The 22,317-nt window shown below is 28.8% G+C and overlaps 1 non-coding gene across 1 annotated transcript; it reads left to right on the top strand.

Moving 5' to 3' along the window:
* Positions 1-4,706: 4,706 nt before the first annotated feature.
* Trnag-ucc (transfer RNA glycine (anticodon UCC)) lies at positions 4,707-4,778 on the top strand. Its single transcript has one exon. It is a non-coding gene; the product is annotated as a tRNA-Gly (tRNA).
* Positions 4,779-22,317: the final 17,539 nt, after the last annotated feature.

The following is a 22,317-nucleotide window of genomic DNA, read 5'->3' as shown; positions in this document are numbered from 1 at the left end:
AAAAAAAGGCGCCTTTAATCTACATTTATAATAAATTACGATAAAAAAATCAAAACAGATTATAAGACTGAGCATCACACAGTACTTTTTTTTTCAGTGTAAAGCGAAACTTTCATTATATTTTTAGGCTAATAGATTATTAATGGTTGCACTTATAAATCGGAAACATTAATAAAATATATTTTCAAAGATTAAAACTTCCATAAATTAAATTATTTTAAAACATGCTGATTCTTATGATAAAATGCACAAATATATGCATGAAACGATTTAATAGCCCTTCCCCCTTTTTTCAAGAGATTAACATCTGATATCCCAACAAACTTTATTGCCCCTGAACATAGGTTCTTGATCCATGGACTTGATTAGACTTGCTAGGCTAAATTGAATCGAAACCACCAACAACAACATGATAGTGAGATCTGAATTTTGCACTCCAACTTATAAAGATAATTTTTAAAAAAGAGGTGCAAAGTCTAGTTATATCTCTGTCCCTCAATTCAACTTTTTAAAATTTCTTTTTGCATTTTACAAAAGTTGAAAAAGCATGATGTCTTATGATAAGAGAATAAAGAAAAAAAATGTGGAAAAAAAAAGACATTTTTGAGCCAATCTTATCTTAATTCCGTTTGATAATCTGAAAATTAAAGCATTTATAATTTTTAAAATTTAAAAATAACTTCAAATAAGGCCGTCGCTTATCAAATACAGTACATTGATCTGTTTACATGCTACTCTTTCATAGAAATAAGATGATAATAATATTTTTTTTTTTTTTTTTGCATGAGTTATCCACAACAGAATTAATTTGCTCATTCCAGAATTATTTTTCTTTCTTTTTTCAGAGGGTCCGTTTTTATGTAAGCTACTATGTTTGGAGAGCTTAATTTCAAAGAAAAACCGTTATTGAGATCAGCTATAAACGAAATTAAACGCCAGAAAAATTGAGATCGAGTAAAATTAATAGAGTAAAGCATTATAACTAAAAAAATTATATTCAAACTTTTGGGGATTAAATTTAGTATTACATGCGATGTAATTTAACAAAAATGAGAAGAAAAAAAATTTAAAATAAAATTCCTTGCCCGTCGAAATTTCAAATTAAAGTAAATTTATCCGAAATCTGACTGTCAATATTTTTCAAAGGTGAAAAAAAAATGTATTCCATTAAGGAACTAAAATACAACGTTTGTATTTTAATTTCTTTTTTTTTACTTTTTAGTATCTAATTTATAATTTATTATTATTTTCTCAGATTCATTATTAGATAAACGCACTGAGTAGCTCCGAAAATGCATTTAAAAAATTGATTCATTCATATTTGAGTTCTGAAAATATTAAAATCATACACTGTCATCAAAAATACAACAAGTATATATATAATTTCAGAACTTTAATTTCTAAGAAAGACCGAAAAATCGCTAACAAAATTCCATTTTTATGAACATGAAATAAATAAAGTGTTTACAAATTCAACTCACCCACTTATCAAGCTTTTTTTCTTCTTTTTTTTTTCTCGAGCCTTTTTCCCTTTTTTTTTTTTTTTACCAAGAGAATTAATGAGAGTTTTTTTCTATGTCACTGGCAACTCATGACTTTTTATATCTCCATGAATAATTGTCCTAAATTTTACGTTTGACATGCATTTGTCAGTCACTAAATATTCAAGTAAATAATATTTTTTTTAACTAGTTTTATTGTTTTTCCTTTACTTTTTATCAGCAATCGGAGAAGGGGCAAAGCGTACATGCGTCCCAAGATAACTGTATAAAAAAATAATATTTTTTTTAGTAATTTTACTGTTTTTTTTTCTTTTGATAAAATGTGTTAATTAGTAAACAGAATAGGATTAGAATGTCCCAAGGTATTTATAAGAAAATATTATTTTTGTTAATAATTTTTTTTTAGAGTTTGTTTTTTGTAGAAAATTTACGTGGGTAATTATCCAAAATGTTATTCAAGAGACAGTTTTTTTTAAAAAAGGATAAGGATTTTTTAAAAGACGGTAAACGCTGCAGATCTCCAAAAAATTTAATTTTCACGGTTTTCAAAAAGTGAAAAACTAAATTTAAAAAAAAAAAAATTTGGTATTGTTCAAAAGTCGCCAAGCCGACAAACTCCGGACTAGAATAACTATCACAGCCAAATTTATTATTTATTATAAACTAGTTTTATGGTTGTAATGTTAAGAATGCATTATTCTGTTTCCCTTGCTTACTTTTCAATAGAGGTGATGCATGGTGTGAATGATTAATTTTATCTTTCTAAAAAAATAATAAAGCATAAGGATTCTGAAAAACATTTCAGAAAATGTTTTACATCTCTCAGTGTTTGACAACAACAAATTCCATATCTGATTTCGAAATTTAAAAATTTAGGCTGCTTATGGATAAAGGAGCATTTTTTAAAGATGCAATTTTTTGATAAATATTTTTGTAGCATTGAATTTTCTGAGGTAACGAACCAGTATTAACTCAGTGGTTGATTAAAATCCACGGGTAAAAAATGTTATAAAAATATATATAGTTTTTAATTTTTTTTACCATAATGATAAATTGAATCTATCGAGTAATTTTCATCTACATAGCCCATAAAATTATTTTTTAAAATATATTATTTTACACTTGCAACTCACAAAATTATAAAATAATTGTATATATGTTTAGGAAAAATAGCAGGAAGATAGTTTTCTGTATAAATAATTTGGAGGTATTGGCGTAGCGGCCGGGAAGCAAGTAGGATATTGATCCTCCAGGAGCCACTTTTAGAAAGCTCTATGGAGTCAAAGCATTAATGAGCTTACGCCACTTTTTTAAGAAATGTGATGTGGGGGCGATAAAATGATATCATGCCTCGTGCGCCATTAACACTTGCAAATAAATCCATTGATTATTATGGCAAGGGTGGGAATATCGACAGGGATCACATTTATCATCGCTCCATAGAGGAGGCGGATGGAGGTGGGAATTAACAAAAATGTAGCCTTCAAAACTGCGCATAGTGATGGTGCAGTTTCGGTACTTCTTTCAGAGGTGAAAATTCCCTCGATGTGATCCTACCGCCAAGACTAAATAGTAACATTTTCCATTCACTTTTTCAAACCAAATATGATAATTTATTTCGAATGATTATAATCCAATAAATATATAAATAATCCAAATATTATTATTTATTTTATATAAAATTTATTTCGCGGGCACCATATGATTTTACTACATCATTGTATTTAGTTTGAGTATTTAGTCAATTTATGGGTGCAGTTGGACTAAGAGGTCTGCGGAAACTGCAAGCATACATGCCTCTGATTTTGCTTCACTGTATTTTACAAAATAAAAATGTCTCTCTCTCTCTCTCTCTCTCTCTTATTTATTTTTTTTAATGCAAGTAATCGTTCGTGTAAGTACTATCCATGTTTTTTTTAAGACTTTCTTACGTCCAATAATACAAGACAAAATTGGGTGATTTGAATCTTACCTTCCTTGTAGATAAGCCGATCGATTACGTAACTTTAGTCATAATTTGAAAGAGAAATTTTGTAAGAAACGATTCGAAATTTATCGCGAACACGAAGCATTCCAGAGTTTATCATTGTTATTATTATTCATTTAATTCATATAATATTTCCAAACTTGCCGCAGACGATGTAATGTTTCGTCTTTCAAAGACATTATTGATTACATTAATTTATTTAATAAAATCAAAATGTGTTGCCGAGTTTTACTTTTTAGGATCACATAATTAAAATATTAATTTTAAATTAATTTATTTCGCTTAAATGTTGTTCATTCTCTGCAAATTATATTAGTCTTGAGAATATTCATCATATCTGTCAAAAAATCTTTCACGAGAATGAAAAAAATTTGTGAGATCTATCATTAATCAATAATGGTTCACCACTTCAGATATTTTAATTCTATCGTCCAATTTACACGGAAATAAATAAATAAATAATGCTCATATTATTATTATTAAAATTCATACATTCTCGTAATTCACATATTTAGTTGTAATTTATACATTTATGTAGCAATCGTTTTGTTTTTAGATTTATTAATGAGTATTTTTATGAACGAAATCTTAACTTGATAAAAATATTTTAATTAATTATCATTTTTATGTACCCTTTAGAGTCTTTGTTATACCAAATTGTGCAATGAATTAAATTGCGAAAGGCAATAAATTATTGTTTTGTCGTATGAAATAAGCTTTAAGCCCTTGTTCTGGATGACTCTGAGGGCATTCAAGTGATTCGACCTTTTCTATTCCTATACTTAGCATGAAATACTTTTCTTGCTTTATTAACTCTCTTAATACATGAAATTTTTTCCAGTTTTGTTTAGTTTTAATCACTTATCCAAATATCGTAAAATAGGAAAATCGTTGTGTAATCTATTGTAATTTATTATTTTATAATTGATTTTGTTTAAACTGATGTGCCAATATTATGAATGGCTAATTACTAATTTCAACTCATTTAGTATTATTTTCAAAGGAGGACGCAAAACCAGTGTAATAAATAAAACCTGAATTAGTAATAGGTCATGAGCTTTAGTTTGAAGATGAATAATCCCAAAGTGAAACCTAATGAAAGAGGAAATGGAATCACGAGATTATACTTCATGACAGAAAAATAGTAAAAAATCCCGTGATGCGGTCATTGACCTAGTTCTATATGGTTTCAAAAGTTTCTCTCTCAAAGTAAGCGAGCGTCGGTGGTATAACGGTTAGCATAGCTGCCTTCCAAGCAGTTGACCCGGGTTCGACTCCCGGCCGACGCAGAATCCCTTTTAATTTTCTAACAAGAAAAAAAACATCTCGTTTCGGTTAGTTATTATTCATAATGTTGTTTCAATGAATTTTTTATAAACATTTTACAATATATTTTTTATTGTTATGAATATATATATATATAGTATTGTTTTATTATTATATATTTTATAACACATTACCATCTTTTAGCAGAAAGCATGGTCATACTTGTCTTAAACTTTAATCTAAGTCAAGTATATCAGAGAATAAATATGGAATAATATTACACACACCTACTTTGTGTTGATTACAAATTATTTCATTTCCTAAAATTAATAAACAAGAAAACTGTGAGCAACTAAAACAGAAATTTAATTGGCAAAAATAAATAAATTTTTGTTTCATTGTCAGTATTATTAAAAAAATTAATTAAAATTAATTTTAATTAATTAAAATTAAAAGTACAGTGTAATTTATTGAAAGTATTAGATTAAATTTAATTAATTAAAATTGAAAGAAGAAAGAAAAAAGTGAACACTTTTGTGTTAAAGCAGTATGATTAGATTCCATAATTTTTTAGTACAAATCTGAAATGGGCAATGTTTTGGCCTAAATTATGACGTCACGTTCTTTTTCATCAACGGATTTAAAAATGAAATTGGCTAGAGATACTTAAAACATGTGAGCATGATGACTCTAATGAATGATTTCTGAAATAATGTTATAAAATTACAAACTAAAAAAAAAAGCTATTTGTTTGTTTTTATGCTGCAACAAATAACTTGGCACACCAAAACTTGCTTCAAATACATTGCCACATTTATTTTTAAGCAATCAATCAATTCACACGAAGGATCAACAAAGGAGCACAAGCCTTGGCGAAAGCTACACCCACGTCATCTTTGGAGGACAATTATCCTATTATATCCAACTACTGCGGCTAACGACTGCTCATTTGAATACGACAATAACACGGAAAAGGCGTTCTGTTCCGCGTGTGGTATACGGCCTTTATATTGATTTACAATATATTTGTCTGTTTCCGTCATTGCTTATAGATGCCTGAAAATGGTCTGGATTAGATGTATGTTAATAGTTACAGTAAAAACAAAAAGAACTTTTTTCCTAACCGAATATCAATATTCATTTGAAAGTTAAATGAGAACGGGATGTTTATTTTAAAAATATAACTAATTCCAGTATTTTATATTTTTAAATTTTTTAGAATAAATCAAGAAGATTTAATCGATATCAAAATATTTGGTACAAAAAATGTAGCAAATTATTTCAAATGTCCTGCTATTTGCTATTAGAATTTGCTTTCATTAAATATAAAGCTTATTTTTTTATTAGATAAATATGTTATATGATTTTTTAATAGAATTTTAGCATGATATTTATATTATCTGTTGAGAGTATAATATGTCATGCGGAAATCCAGATATATTGTACAGGATCAACTAAAGATACCAGTTTGTAAATTCTTAGTTCACCATTTACCTGGTTTGGTACTTAGAGTTACCAAATTTGATAAATAGTGGCTTTTCGAATTACAGCTGTCTCGCAAAGAGTTTTTCAAAATTCTATTAGATTTTTAATTAAAAATTAATCAAAATATTAATTTTTTTTTCCTGAATGATTTTGGAGCATGTAATCGTACTAAAACTATTTCTACGCACTTTAAAATTAAAAAAAAAAATAGCATATTAGTGTGATGCCAGTTTTGTTTCTGTAAAAAGAATTCATAATTTTATTAAATTATAAAAGTTTTTAATTACTAATTTTATATTATAATTTTCATTACTTTAGTTACTGCACTTGTCCATTTGTTCTTTGCAACGATATTAAATATATTTTCATTGAGCATATTATCACTGCTATAATCAATAATAAATTTTAAAAATTAAATAAAGATGAGCGAATCATGCAGAAAATATTTATTTGAATGTAAATAGCATGGAATGTATAGCAACAAAGGCTGCTGTTCCCTCTGAAATATTATCGTGCAGAGATATTTCAAAATAGACCTTCAGATCAACATTTTTTTTTAAATTTATATTTAAGATGAAATAATTATTATGATTCATCATCATGAAAAGCATTCATTATCTTTTAAAACAAAGATAAAATTTTACTGCTGGCAACATAAATGTGTTTATGATATTATTTTTTTAAAAAAAAAAGATCTTTTACGTGAATAAATATGCAATTAAATGGGAAGTGGAAACGAAATTTGAATAGTAATTTAGGTATTAACAAGTCTATTCAGTGGCCGCTAGATGGCACAACTCATACTTTCTTAAACATTTCGTTACTTCCTTGAGGAGATGCGCAGCTGGTGTGAAGTACGATCTCCTATGGAGGAGATTAAATCAAAATAATTTTGTCGCTGTTAATTTGACAATATGCTTATTTATTAAAATTTTCTAAATTCCATGAAATACATTTTTTTTTTTTAGTTTTTTCTCTTGCAAAAGTAAAATAGTTTTTAAACAATTCTATATAGTACTTATTTATCGTTATTTTAAAAATGTGTGGCTGTTACTAAATACAATCAGTTTATTTTTAAAAATATCATATATAATATAACAAATTTTATAAAAATCGAATGAAACTTCGGTTAAAAAATATTTGTTGAAAAATTCGGAACAAGTTGACTGCATTTTCTTGTTCACCAAAATTTTCTCGTCAAAACTTAGAATTATAATTTATAGAATTCTACTTTTTTTACACTGAAGGCATTGCCATAGAATGGACAAGAAGGATATATACAAACCTAGAGCCGGATTAAAGTTTTTAGGGTCTGGCCTTTTTTTAAATCATTTTGTAGGAAATCAAAGCTTCCGCTCTCTTGCCCCTTTACAGACATCTAAAACTCGATATTTTTATTGATTTTAATAACTGTATATGCTGACTTTAAGTAGCATATTCTATGAAATGGAAATAACAAAAATTTTTAAATATAGGTCACCTTCATGAGCGTAGGTTTCAGTTTCCGTGTATAAAAAATAATTTTAATGTATATTTAAAAGTAATTTTTAAAAAATAAACATAGAATTTATAATATTTTTCAACAAATTTAAAAATTTAAACTTTATCTGTATATACTTTATATTATTTGTTAATGAATCAGTTAGTCTATTTCAATTGATATTGAATCAATAATAATCTGTAAGAAAATTCGAAAATATGAAAAAAAAAAAAATCCTAAATATAAGATTCTGAAATTTAAATTACATCTTTAATATGCTCTGGTACATAACTCTTGTAAATCAAAAAGTATTAAGGAGGAAAGATCAGAATTACCGAAATCCTAAGACAGTTGCCTATTTTGTCTCTTTGATAACCCAGTCTTCGATAACTTGATGGCGTCAGGTTTAGAAGCGAATTTTCTACTAAGTGGACTATTGGAGCTAAGGAGTGCGGAGACAGGTTGATTAAAAAGTTATTATTGGTCTAGTTGCCAAATCTATTATTGGTCTAGTTTCTAAAAAAAAGTAAAAAATATTAGAATTATGCTAAAATTTTGTCAAATGTAAATGGTCAGATCCCAATATGTTTCATTACGTTAATTTAGTTATTACAGTATCTATAAATTCCGAGCGTCTATTTAAATAATATTGTTTACCAAAGTGGATATTGCACAGCCTTAAATCTTAGAAAATAAATAAATAAAAACTTATGGTTTGCCACAGATTATTAAAATTAAAAATTAACCTAAAATAAATCACAAAATGGTTGCTAAATTAAAAATGCATCGAAATGTCAAACTAAATTCAGCAGCATATTAATAGAAGAAGCACTGTTTAAAGCCACAAAATTTCTAAATCCGCCACCTACCATGGTGCTTTCTTTTCTTTCTTTCGTTTTTTTGGGGGGGAGGGGAAGAATTTGGGGGTAATATATTTTATATATTTTTTTCATTTTTAAATCCAGAATTTAATAAATAGGACCGGAAGATTAAGGTAGAAAACAGATAATATACCTCAAGTGCCATTCACAAAGAAAATGTGACAGCAATAAATGTTCTAAAATTATCAAAGTTAAAAACAAATAGTATAAAGGAATGTAACAATTTACTTTTTTTTTAAATTATTGTCTAATCGAAACTGTCCGTTTCATGAGACGCAGAACATTTTTTTTTTTTTTCAGTTTTGTAAATTTTGCTGCAATTGCCAATCGGACAATTGTAGCAAAACCTACAACGATTCAAAAAATTTATCATATTTGTTCTATCACAAGGTAATAATATTTCCTTGCTGAGATCGGTAATCGTATGGAGTTAGAAAAAAAAAACAATTTGTTAATGACATCTATCTTCTGCGAAAATTCAAATAAAAATGAACTCTTAACTGGAACTGTCTGAATTTTTGCTGGAAATGCATACTCGTTGCAAGTTAGAATAACTGGAATCATTACATTTTCGTGTAAAATGTTTTACACAAGGAAAATCTTTGTTACTTAAAATACAAGGAAACAATATTTCTATATCCCTAAAGAATGACTTGGGCATTATGAGGCCCTTTTCTTAATAAACTAGTCAATTTAATTTCAAACCTTAAAACACGTTTTAACTTAAATTATTTATTTTAGATTATTTTTAGCGTATTAACTGAATGAAAGTTGGTTTGTTTTTATTCATTTATTATGACTCAAGACTTCGCAGTACGTATGCTTGTACAAAATGTCATTGATACAGAAGCTCTGGGCTTATAAATATTATAATAATGATCATAATGTGGAATATTAGAACCTGCGCAATTATAATTGATTATGTGTTAATGTTATCCTAATATTTTATAATTAATATAATTTGTGGTCTTTACAAATTCATTTAGTAACTGGAAAAATAAAGTTTTTAATCGACTTGCCTATAGACTTTTCGAAGCCTTAAACAGTTGCCTATTTGAAAATCTGCCACTACCCCTAAAAGAATTACAAAGGTAATAATTCAAAGGGGGGGGGATCATAGAAAGACATTCATTCAACTTCTTTTTATCCATCAAATTACATACTCCTTTACCCTTTTAATTTTATTTCTTGAGAGGGAGTATAATAATGAAGCTTAAATATCCGCACAAAACACTTTTTGTTTTCTACACACTATTTATCATTTCGTTCTTTTTGTTATAGATCTTAATTATTAATCTTGCAAGAATAATTATTTTTCGTGAAAGAGCAACAAATATATTTTTGAGTTGTTCATTTTTGCTACTTTTACTGAAACGAAGCAGATTAAATAACAATGAAGGAAAATGAAGCAAATTTTTTAAAAATGCTAAAAGTTTAGCATTCCACATTGATGGTGAGAATATCAGCTCAATAGAATTTAACCACTTAATTGTGGTACTTAAACGATGTTCATGTGTCGAATTGTGATACTTTTTTAATTTATAATCAAAACCAAATCTTTCATATTATAATTCGGTTCAAAAGAATACATAAATCATCAACAAGGATACATAATTCATACAGCCGTTATAAGACTTTTTATTTGATATCTCCAAAACTAGAAGTACTTTTGAATTAAATATAAGAGAAAACAAAAGGTTTAGTTGTTAAAAATCACTTCTTTATCATTAAGACACTGCTGATACACTCATAAATAGTATAAAAGCAGTACCAAATGCACTGATTAAGTTAACACTGAGATATCCGACTGACATTCTGAACCATAATGGGTCAAGTGATATGTCATCATTACAAATTCTGCCCCATTTAGAATTTAAAAATAGTGTGTGTAAAGCATATTTTTTAATCGCTTTATTCATGAATTTATTTTCCCTTTCTTTTTAGATGAAATCTCCTCTTTGGAACATTAAATGTTGTTTCAGTCCGAGCAAGAACATAAAAGGCACCCGTAAAGACGCAAGGGTGATATTATGCATGTCCAAGAGATTATTTTCCACCTTTTTAAATTAATCGCTGCATTGATTTAATTAAAGGTTAAGAAATCAAAAACTCTGTCATTCGATGGACAAGCCAAACACTCCATTATATGCGATAGACTGATAGTGTTCACTGATAGCCTCTTTATGTATCTGTCCACAGCTACAAGGAAGCATACCTCTCAATAAATCCAATATTTGAAATTTAGAAGATAGTTCAGTGGGTAGATTAAAAATTTGAAATAATAATTTGAAAAAAAAGAATTATGTTAGAACCGATTTTCATCCTCATAACATATCAATAAGGAGCACGAAGACTTTGTTCACTTACATTATCTGAGCAAACATGAACTTCCATGAACTCTACATACCAAGTGGCGCGAAACTGGACTGTGAAGTTCGTGAACTCTGACCCCAAAGGGAAGGACCCCAAAAGACGGCATCCAATAGAAGAAGGTTACGGGTAGAACGCATAAATTTTAACAAATTTCCCAAGAAAAAATAGTTAAATCAAATGCTTAAAAGCATTTATGACAATTTTATAACAAATATATACTTAAAAAGGGAAAAAATGTCAAGATATATAATACTTTTCAGCTTTAATCTTTTTAATTACTTCGGGGGCAAATACACCAACATAGGAATTGTTACAGGCATATGATCAGCACTAATCGGCATGAAGTTCCCAATGGTTGAATAATATGTTTCACCTCTGTTGTTGCTGTTTCTTATGGCACTTGACATGGACAAGCCCGCTGTTACGAAGACCGATTTAAGCCGGTGGGGGACCGTATCTTGTTTTTATAGAAGCTCTAAGTAAGGCCAAGAGTATGATTTTGCTACTTACGCTTCACTCATTCGCTTGCAAACCCCTTTTTACAGGAGGGCACATTCACACATCTCACAGATAGAACAACGAAAGAACAACCATGCCCAAACTGGGACTCGAACCCAGGATGCCCAGATCAAAGGGAAAACGCTCTACCCTTATGCTAGGAAGCCGTCTGTTTCACCTCTAAATAAATTTGGCATAATAAACTATGTCTATGAAATCCATGAAATAATTAATCGTTTCATGTCGTTTTGTCGTTTCTTTTTAGATATAAATGTAAGGCAACATTTTTTATGCAATTCAAATTTATATTCGTTTTATCTCTACTATTCCTCTATTTTTTTCAGTCAAGAATTCCTCATATTTTATTTATCTATACTTATAATAAAGCTCAATGTGTGTGTGTGTGTGTGTGTGTGTGTGTGTGTTGGCGCTCTACAGGCCAGACCATTCAACCTACAGCTACCAAATTTGGCATGTGTATACCTTGGAGGCCGGGAATGTGCACCTGGGGGTTATTTTTTCGAATTTTTAATTAGAATTTTTTTTATTTAAAAATTAAGCGAAATTTTGGCGTGTTTCTGCTATAACTTCAGAAAATATCATCGCACAAAAAATATTTTTACATGAAGTTAAAGATCAAAAATTTATCTTTTAAATGATACCAATGTTTTAACCTTAAAATTAAATTTCTATTTTTAAATAAATATTTTAACTATATTTTTCAACAATTTTTTTCGTACAAAATAAAAATAAAATTTAAGCCGCACGATCACGTTTCGCATTCATGGGAAAAAAATTAGCTTTTTTCAAAGTGTTGCCATCACATTGATTAAAGCTCTAATTAAAAATAAATTAAATCTTTTTGGAAATGAAATCTGCAAAAATATAATTTTCGGCACGTGTCTGTAGGAAATGAAACAAATATAAAATATTATTTTTTCTAAAATATAAATTCAAGAAAAATTATTTTATGATCTTTTACACTCTCTATATTATTAATCCAATAAATCAGTTTTATTTTAAGGCAAGTTTTGTTTAATATGAACAGGATATCCATTCAAATCAGGGCCACACAGCTAATTTTTCAACCTTTAGTGAGACACACATCTGCTAAAATGGTCTAAATGGAAAATGATTATATTTTATGTAACTTGATTCAATAAATGCTCTAATAAATGACGAATTTTTGATTTTACATAAAGCTTCTGCTGTAGAAATCACGAATAACAAAATGTTCTTGAAACACTAATATTTTAAATAAAAAGAGTTAATTTCCAATCAATTAAATCAATCACTTAAACTGACTGATTTATGAAAATTTGAATATCACTATTCAATAAAAAAAAGATAATTTTAGATTTTCCATCGATCGTTTCAAAGAAAATACGCCAATCAGCGCGCAGGTTTCTCAAGATTAATTGGCCTAAGATTATGAAAATGTTGAATTTTTCTAAATTTTTAACATTCAAAACTTCGTAAATAAGTCTTAGTTGATCGTGGAAAATAGAAACATTCATTCATTTATTTAAAATTTGGTGTGTCCAGAATATTTCTCAGAATCTGATACCTTACTGCATTAAATTTAGACTTCACAATTTTTGAAATATATTTATAGGCCGGAACAAAATATTTTTATTGATTTCATTTCAATCCTTTTGAAAGCAAAACTAAAAACTGAATTTTATGCTGAATTTGAGAAATTTTTGTTGAATTATTGTTTGAGATATTAAATAAACTATTAAAAATATTTTGTAGTTCACATAAGACTTAAATACCGAGCGATTCTGTTTGCAATACTCATATTCAGTAATAATAATAAATAAATAAATAACAATAAAGATGATAAATAAAATAAAACGCTTGGTTTTATTAAAAAATATCTTTATATTAATTGCAATTTCATCATTTCCACTTTAAATTAAAGTTGAAGTTTTACAGGAAATGACAACAAATTAGCAAAATATATATACAAATTGAACGAAACGATCTAAACAACAGTATAAGTTTGGTATGACTATCAAAATTTGAAGATTAAAAATGTTTTGTTTGAGAATCTATTAAGAGACCAGTTACTTAAAATATTTAATTAAAAATTGTAGCGAGCGGTAATACTGGCGAACCGGCTGGTCGCCAAAGGCGGCTAGTATTACATAAAAAAAAAGTTCTCTCTTAAGATGCAGCTATGATTGCTGGACTAACAGGAGTCATCGACAAAATGATCAAAGAATGTTATTAATATAATTGTGAAATAAATAAATTGGCTGAAATTACATTTTTACTAAGGAAGAATATTATAAGAAGGTGTTAAAATAAAAATGTTTCTTATAAGTATAATTGGTTGAATTTTTATGTATTTCTTTGCAATTAGATAATTAGTTTGTAGTTATTAAAATAATGCTGAATTTATTAATTGGGTAGAACTGAAATGAAGATAACTGATTTTATGAACACCTAGCGACTTCTTAAATGATATTGTTTATAAAAGTGGATCTGCGCAGTCATGGTAAAAAAGCAAATAAAGATACACAGTATTCTCAAAGTCACTAAAATAAAAAATGTAGCTTAAAAATCCTTGATATGCTGATTAAGTTTAAAATATATTGATGCATAAAAATAAATTGATAATTTTATTAAAACAGAGGGCTCATAATGCTTAATTTCTAACACATAAAAATGTCTAAATCCATTGACTGTAAATGAAAAATACAAACTATTTCTGAGATTTCAAACGGAAAAGCTCAGACGGGCTCTTTAAGTTCCCTTATACAGATTTATCACATCTGTGTGGAAATCTGTCACATGTTGCCAGCACAATTTCCAAAATGAATCTTATTTTGTTAAAATCTTGTTTAATTTTATTCTAATTAGATCAGTCTTCCGATTTTTGACGATAAAGCTTTCAGTTTCAATTTTCAAAATTTTCAATTTCAGTTCAATTTTCAATTTCAATTTTGACGAATAATAGATACGACATACAAATCTTTGAGTGAATCTATTGGTTCTACTGAATTTAGCTGGCGATTTTGGCGATGAATCATTGCCTTGCAGTTAATACGAAATATCCGAAAATTGAATATGTATTTGGACGTACGTCTTTTTTCCGATGAATTCAACCAAAACTTGTCATAGAGCTACAATGACAATCGCAAGATCACATGCTAAATTTCCTCTAATTAAGTCATTGAATGTTGAGTCCTTTCATTTGCACGCGTGCGAAAATACAGGCCAACAGATGGTCAATATTTTGACAGATATGATTAAAAAAATGATGAGAATCTTACATATTAGATGCTAAACGTGTGAATCAAATTTTATCAGTCTAGCTTTTTACATTTTGTAGTTACCGTGTGCACTTGCATTCAAACAACTGCACAAACAGACTTTTGAAGGGTTTCAGTTCAACATTTAATTTAAATCTATAAATTTGGTAAAATATATATATATATATATATATAAATTAATGAGGCAATCGAAATAATTTTGTAGAAATAATAAGGTACGGATTAGAAAAAGTTTAATTAGCATAAATATAGCATATTTCATATAAATAAGTCTATGGCTGTAGTGTATTAATTTTTTTTTCCTTAAAGTTTTGCATTCATTTCTTCAAACAAGCTATATTTCCATTCTAATTTTTCTTGCAATGCTTTTATTGAACAGATTTAACCTTGTATTTCGTAACTGTATAGCACTGGCATCTTTTCCGTAAAGATTTATTTTTACAGTTTCACATATACTTGCAATCAGTTCTGTATTATTCTTCTACATATATAACAAAGATATCTATCTCAAGCAGATACCATATCATAGGAAAATAGAAGGAAAAATACACGCGCGATATTGCAGCTGTACAAATTGTATCGACAGCATTTACACTGAACTGTCGTGACGTCACAATCATCTGGAACGTAACTTAGTTCTGGACAAAATAATCCGAAGTCCAACTGCATGCGTCTTGACCTGTGACGTCATTTTCTTTTTTTCTCTTGTGCAAGCGGTTTATTTGACTTGTGTCAGATGAGTAAAAGCTCATCTCATTACTTCTAACTTCACAAGTTTTATTATAACCTATCATGAATATTTGCTTTCTCATATTAGAAGTATCAAATCTGACCTTAAAAGTGAAATCGCCATCAAGCCATTTATTTCAGCCTGGCCTTAAAAGTGAAATCGTCATCGTGCCATTTATTCCAGCCTGACATTAAAAGTGAAATCGTCATCGTGCCATTTATTTTACCCTTACCTTAAAAGTGAAATCATCATCGTGCCATTTATTTCAGCTTGACCTTAAAAGTGAAATCGTCATCGTGCCATTTATTTCAGCCTGACCTTAAAAGTGAAATCATCATCGTGCCATTTATTTCAGCTTGACTTTAAAAGTGAAATCGTCATCGTGCCATTTATTTCACCCCCTCCTCTCACCCCAGTAATAACTTCATTCGCTTTTAATATTGCTGTATTTAAAATTAAAAAATTTCGCAGTTTCTTTAATCTCAAAAAATAAAGAAAACCTGAATTGCGAGAATATAAATGAATTTCATATTCAATAATAAAAAATAATAATAAAATGAATAAAAGAAATCAGAATATTAAGAGAGTTCTGATTATAGACAATTTTCTGGAAAGCAACAAAGTTTAATGAAAAATGATACAGAAGTGAAATAAATGTCAACATGAAGCAAATATTGAGCTAGAAAAACTTCTTATTTATGAACTTGGACAGTTACAATTCATATGTTATTACCTATCCGTTTTTCTTCCCACATGTTATTCATCGTCGACAGAAAAATACAAGTCCCGTGCCTAACCTGCAGTCTGCTGTGAACAACTCGGTCATCTTGTTAATGTGGGTATAGTTCGACAAGCAGAATCTGGCGTGCAGAGCATACAAAGAGGAAATATTATAATCCTCAAAAATTCACCTTCAAAATTTTGATTAATTTATTTAGATACCCCTAAGCTAGAAAAAAAAAATACTTTTGTCTCAACATACAGTAACTCAAAAGCACAAAAAAACATAGATTCGGATTATCAAAGTTGGAAACTGCCCCATAATTTCAAAGAGCCTTGAGAGCTCGACAATTTTTGTGATATTTTTAGGATTTTACAATCTTATATTTTCATTTGGTTTATTATGGATATATATTATGGATATATTCAAACTGAAATCAAGTATTTTTGAAAATTCAGAACATTATGCTTCGGATTTTTTTCCCTTGTTTTCAAAGTCGCTTGAAGATCGGACCCCCCCCCCTTTTTTTATCATTGATTAAATAAAATAAGTAAAGAAATAAGTCCGGACTGTTTTTTTTTTTTAGTCAACCGACTTCGTAAAATCTATATTTAAATATTTAGAAGGCATTAAAAATGTTCCTTAATTTTTCTTTTCTAATTTCTTTCAAGAAGATTAAAATTTAATCTTTTGAATTCGAGAGGTACTGAAATAATTCTGTGGAATGCACCTTAATTAAATGTTCTATTATTTTAATTTGTCGTAACAACATACAAAAAGATTAAATTTATATATATATAATACATGTGTGTGTGTGTGTGAGTGTGCGTGTATTATTCGTTTGTGTGTGTGTACATGTGTGCGCGTACGTCTATTTTCTGTGTATGTGTAAGTTATATATATATATATATATATATAAATAGAGAGAGAGACAGGGAGAGAATGTATGTGTACCGTTCAGATGGGACAGAGTGTCTCGAATTTTACCTTTCTTAGCTCTTACAAAGCTTGATCCGATCTTGCGCAGCAAACCAGATGAATTAGACGAACAGAGCTAGCTGGGTAGCATTTCTTACATAGGTTTAACATCTAAGGTATCAAACACGTATCAAATTTGGAGCCAAATACGACAAGGAGATGACTCTCTATCGGTTTTTACTTTCGCAAGTAAGCAAAGAGATCATTCGAAAACGCAATGATATTTAATGTGTGATTTTGTGATTACAATTATAGTTCTATGTCAGATTTTGCCCTTAACTTATCGAAAAAAAAGTCATCCAAAATACACATTCAATTTTCAGATATTTGTATATTAACAGTATCTCAGGAATGAATCGTCAAATATTACACTCTAATAGGATCTTTTGTGACTATTGTTCGCCAGTGGCACAAGGTTAATAATACATATATGCTTTTAAAAGAGATTACGCGAGAAAGTTTTAGAGAGACCATTCTTATTGGTTGTGTTATGTAAAATTATTATTCCAACTATATTAAATATAATATAATATATATAATAATATAATATAGTATATTAAAATTATTATTCCAATTAAATTAAAATTCCAACATATTATTAAAAGGAAATATTATGGGAAAAATAAGAGGGACGAATCAAACCTAAAATATTAGCTTGCTAAGATGTTTCGGACTAGAGATTTGACTTTTTAAAATATATTAATTTATTACTTTTTCTCTTTTTTTTCTCGAATGATCTTGAATTTATATTAATCCAAGTTTTAATATAGAATAATTTTTTTTTCCTCTTGAAATATATTTTAAACACTTTCTAGAGAACCAGCTTATCAGGCAGCACCAGTGGATTTAACTAATTATTACAACTACAGCATTTCTATCATATTGGTAATAGTAATCGGTGAATGAAGGACTGTTAACTTTATTTTTGTAGTTAGTTCATGATTGAAAATTGTAAATCAACCAGTGAAAATAATTTAATGGACTTTCACAATACAAGGATCAAGGACTCTCAAACTAACATGCAAAAAAAAAAGAAAAAAACCTTAACAGGGGAAATTGATCATTGAGATAGATAACACGATGGCGTCAATTTCCTTATACATCAAGATACGACAGGAAGTGTAGTAAATATGAGAAATTAAATCAAGAAATTACATTTCATGAGAGGTATGCATTATTTAAATAAATAAAAAAAGTGCATATATCTAATTATATGATTTTTTTTATATATATTTTATTTCAGATTCCTTTGATTTTTCTCTAATACTTAAAAAAAATTATTACATATAATAAAATTTCTATTGATATTTACACAGAAGCGTTATTAACATGATATTTTTTATGGCTGGTATTCTATCTGTATATTGCAAGATAAAAAATAATATGATTGCTAGGATAGATAGCTGACTCACAGGTATCAGTTTTGGCAAGTAGCTAGTTTTTGAGCAATAGGTGCTCACTAAGAAGGAATTTTTGAATTTATGCAAAATTTTAATTAATAATTAATTAAAAATTAAAAGCTTTGATTTAATAACTTCGGAGCACATTATTGTACAATTCCCCCTTTCTTCATGTGACTAAAATATATCCTACAGTTACAATAATTTTGCGTCCGCATAATTTTTACATTGTTATTTTCTCTTATACGAAGTGCAAAGAAAGTATTATAATCGTCAAAAAATTCAAATTTGGAATTTTGCCGAATTTCTACGATTTAGAACTCAATGAAACGCATCACTGAGTTCGAAAAACGCATTTTTGAAAACTGCCTGTATATATGTGACACAGACAACTCAAAAACACTTTGGTATACGGTCTTTACATCAAACGTTTAGATTTCTATCAAATTTTGAGCAATATCTGTTCAAAGAAAGTCTGTCAGTCTGGTTGTTCGAATATAAGTTAGCATGATAACATACATTTATTAACATTATACTATGCATCCATTTAACATCTGTCTTGTAGACACCAATTAAATTTCGAGCCAAATCTAACGAGAAGTTAACCGTTTGTCGATCTGTACTTTCAGAAACATGTAAATGCGATCACTCAGAGATGAAATGACTTAAATATATTAAATTTGTTATAGAATTCTGTGATTCCAAGTGTAGTGTTGCGTAAAATTTCTGTTTCAATCGGTAAGGAAAAATTTATCTAAAACACAAATTCGACTTTTTGATACTCTTAACCGCATGCCAGGCAGAAATCGCCAAATAACTCGCCAAGGATGACATCATAGATTTAGTAAAAATACTAAATTCGCTTCAAAAGTTAAATTTCATAATTATTGCACACCATGCAAAGCACTCTCTGGAATAACATCTTCATTGGAGAATTGGCGAGAAAGCTTAAGGAGACCATTATCGCTGGTTTTAATAAATATATAAATATTTGTAAACATGTTTTTTATAATTATTTTCATTGTTTTTGTTCTTAGATTTATACTCAAGAGTCTTACTGCGATATTTATATACATTTACACTTCCATAAAATTAAGAGTAAATTTTAAAAAAAAAGATATAAATATAGACAAATCAGTTCTTAAACATTATCATGTTATAACGTTTCCGAAATTAAGTCCGAATCTCCATTATTTATTTATTTACATTTAATGGGAAGGAATATGAATCAAGACAAAATAACCTTATAAGGATTAATGCACTGAAGAAATTTTATCGTATATGATCTAGCTTTACATCATTATAAATCGTGAATTAAAAAACAATGACCAATTAAAATCTTTGTAATTCTCAAAACTGAATTTTGATGACTTTGTACCATTGGAAATGTTTATGCAAGCGAATAGAGTGCAATGATCTATTTCTATCATTTGTATTTGAAGATGCCAAACTTTTAAATATAACTGAATTTTCTCATTCTACAATTAGTATGCAAACCACAAAGTATAAGAAACAAATGAGTGCTGCTTCTTCCATTCCAGACAGGAATTCCAGAGCGAAGGTTGCGCATCCCTTCCAGATTCTTTGTTTTTGCCCTAACCCAAATTCTCGATCCGGAGACATGTTGCAACCGGACTTTTTCTTTTTGGAGTATTGCCAAGCAGCTTACAAAATACTGACTGTAAAAAGCAATTGTAAATTCAAAAAGAAAGGCTGGGAAAAAAAATCAGCAGAGCGCCAACCTGTTGATACAGCCAAGGTCGGCTGAGAAAGGTGAGACGGGGAATAAAGTGTTGAGCACACCTACCAAGGACGCAAGTTTTAAGAAATGGCGCACAAGCGTCGTTAAATGTAACTTTAGAGAGCCATTTACATTTGATACAATGAACATTTTACGCATGCAGTTGCAACTTTTTTTATATTTCCGTCTCTTTTTTTTTTTTAATCCTTTTCGCCATTAACTTATCATGCTCTTTTTTTTAAAGTTAAGCGCATTTGTTGTTCGTTATACCTGCCGATTTCTATATCCTTGACTCCAAACAAAGCCCTTTTTTTACTTAATAGCTAAAATCAATCTATTATATTCAGAATGCTGTTGACTGTCAGAAGTTACTATTTGCTACAGTTTGATTATCAGGATCTGACATGAGGAAAGATAGAAATTATTAGATGTTGTTTTATAGCAAGGGTATTTGATTTGTTGCATATTATTTTTTCCACCCCCGCCATCTAACGTAACATTCCAGAGTGAAATAAATTCAGTAAATAATTTTAAAGTCATCCGCTATTGCATTGCTTTGTCCATTCTGTGTTTCGCTACACCACTGATAAATTGATCTATTTTTTACATTAAAAAAAAGCACTTACCTGTATGCTTTCAGTCACTGCTTTTAAAAATTTGGATTAAATGAAGGGCTTTTAATTAAAGTATTCTTATTTGTATCTGTGTAGCTTTTCTACTTTCCACAACGTCACTAATGTGCCACGCTGGTTTTACATTCGAAAATAGGAGTACATGTATATATTGTATATCAGTCTTATAATCTAAATTAATCTAATAGGGCTTCGCTTCTAAATTAAAACTTTTGCATACATATCCCCTTGTATCTGCTGCTACGTCATTCGTAAGCTTTCTTGTTCTGTGATTCGATAAATCATATATTTATATTCTGTGAACCTGGGAATATATCTATATATAATTAAGGTTCCTAAATTGAAAAATTTGTTAGTCTTAAAACGTCCATTCCTTAATTTTTGGTACATATTCAAATCTCCATTTGATGCAGCGGATTTTTGAATAGGTAGTTTTCAAGTATCACTGTGCAAAAAGTGGGAAGGGCATGGGGTTGAAGACAAATTGGTAAAATAAGATGTTATAGGCTCAACTCCCAAACAAATAAATTTGAAAAAATACAAATTCTCTGCATCATGAAATTTTTGGATAAAATTAATATTTTGCATAGTTCGTCAGATTCTGATCTGCTTTATTGATTTCATTTAAATATTACAGTATTTACATTCATCGATTTTTTTCTTAAACAATATTGTATATAAACGTTGTAATATGAATCGGGAAACATAATATAAAAATGAGCATACAAAGTTACTAAAATGAAACGATAACCCAAAATAAATTATTAATAGGATTTTAGTTGAAAAATATGTAAAAATACGAAACTAAACTGATTAGTTCATTAAAAAAAAGGAGTCTCAATGTACATTGCCTAAGGCCGCAAAGCACCTAAATCCTTCACTGATTATATACCTAAAAGACGTATTTTTGTTAGCATATTAGCTAATTAACAGACATAGAATCCTGGTCAACCATTACATGAAAGTAAATATTAGTTCAGCACGATCTAGTACTTAATAAAAGCATTCATGCTATATTGCCTATAAATGACTGTTCATTTCAACAGACAACTAGAAGATTTTCAGGAGCATACTCACAAAGCTGTGGAAGCCGTCAAAGATAGAAAACGAAACGTAATTCAAAATAATCAAATAAAATTGTCGTATTTGAACTGGCGATCTTACATTGTTTACCCATGTCTGGCAAATGTGGTATATACTCTAGCATCCATTTGAAGTTCTGATTGCCGCCCTAGAATTACTGTCTTTAATTATATTTTAGTTGCTGATTTTTAGCTGCCTTCATGGCAAGTAATTTTCAATTGTTGCTTTGGCACCTATTTGGAATTGATAACTTGAGACTACTGCTCTGTGCCATGTTTG

Source organism: Argiope bruennichi, chromosome 4, assembly GCF_947563725.1.
Source record: "Argiope bruennichi chromosome 4, qqArgBrue1.1, whole genome shotgun sequence".
In the NCBI taxonomy this organism is placed as follows: domain Eukaryota; kingdom Metazoa; phylum Arthropoda; class Arachnida; order Araneae; family Araneidae; genus Argiope; species Argiope bruennichi.
The sequence above is the reverse complement of the archived record's forward strand: the minus strand, read 5'-3'. Positions and strand labels throughout refer to the sequence as shown.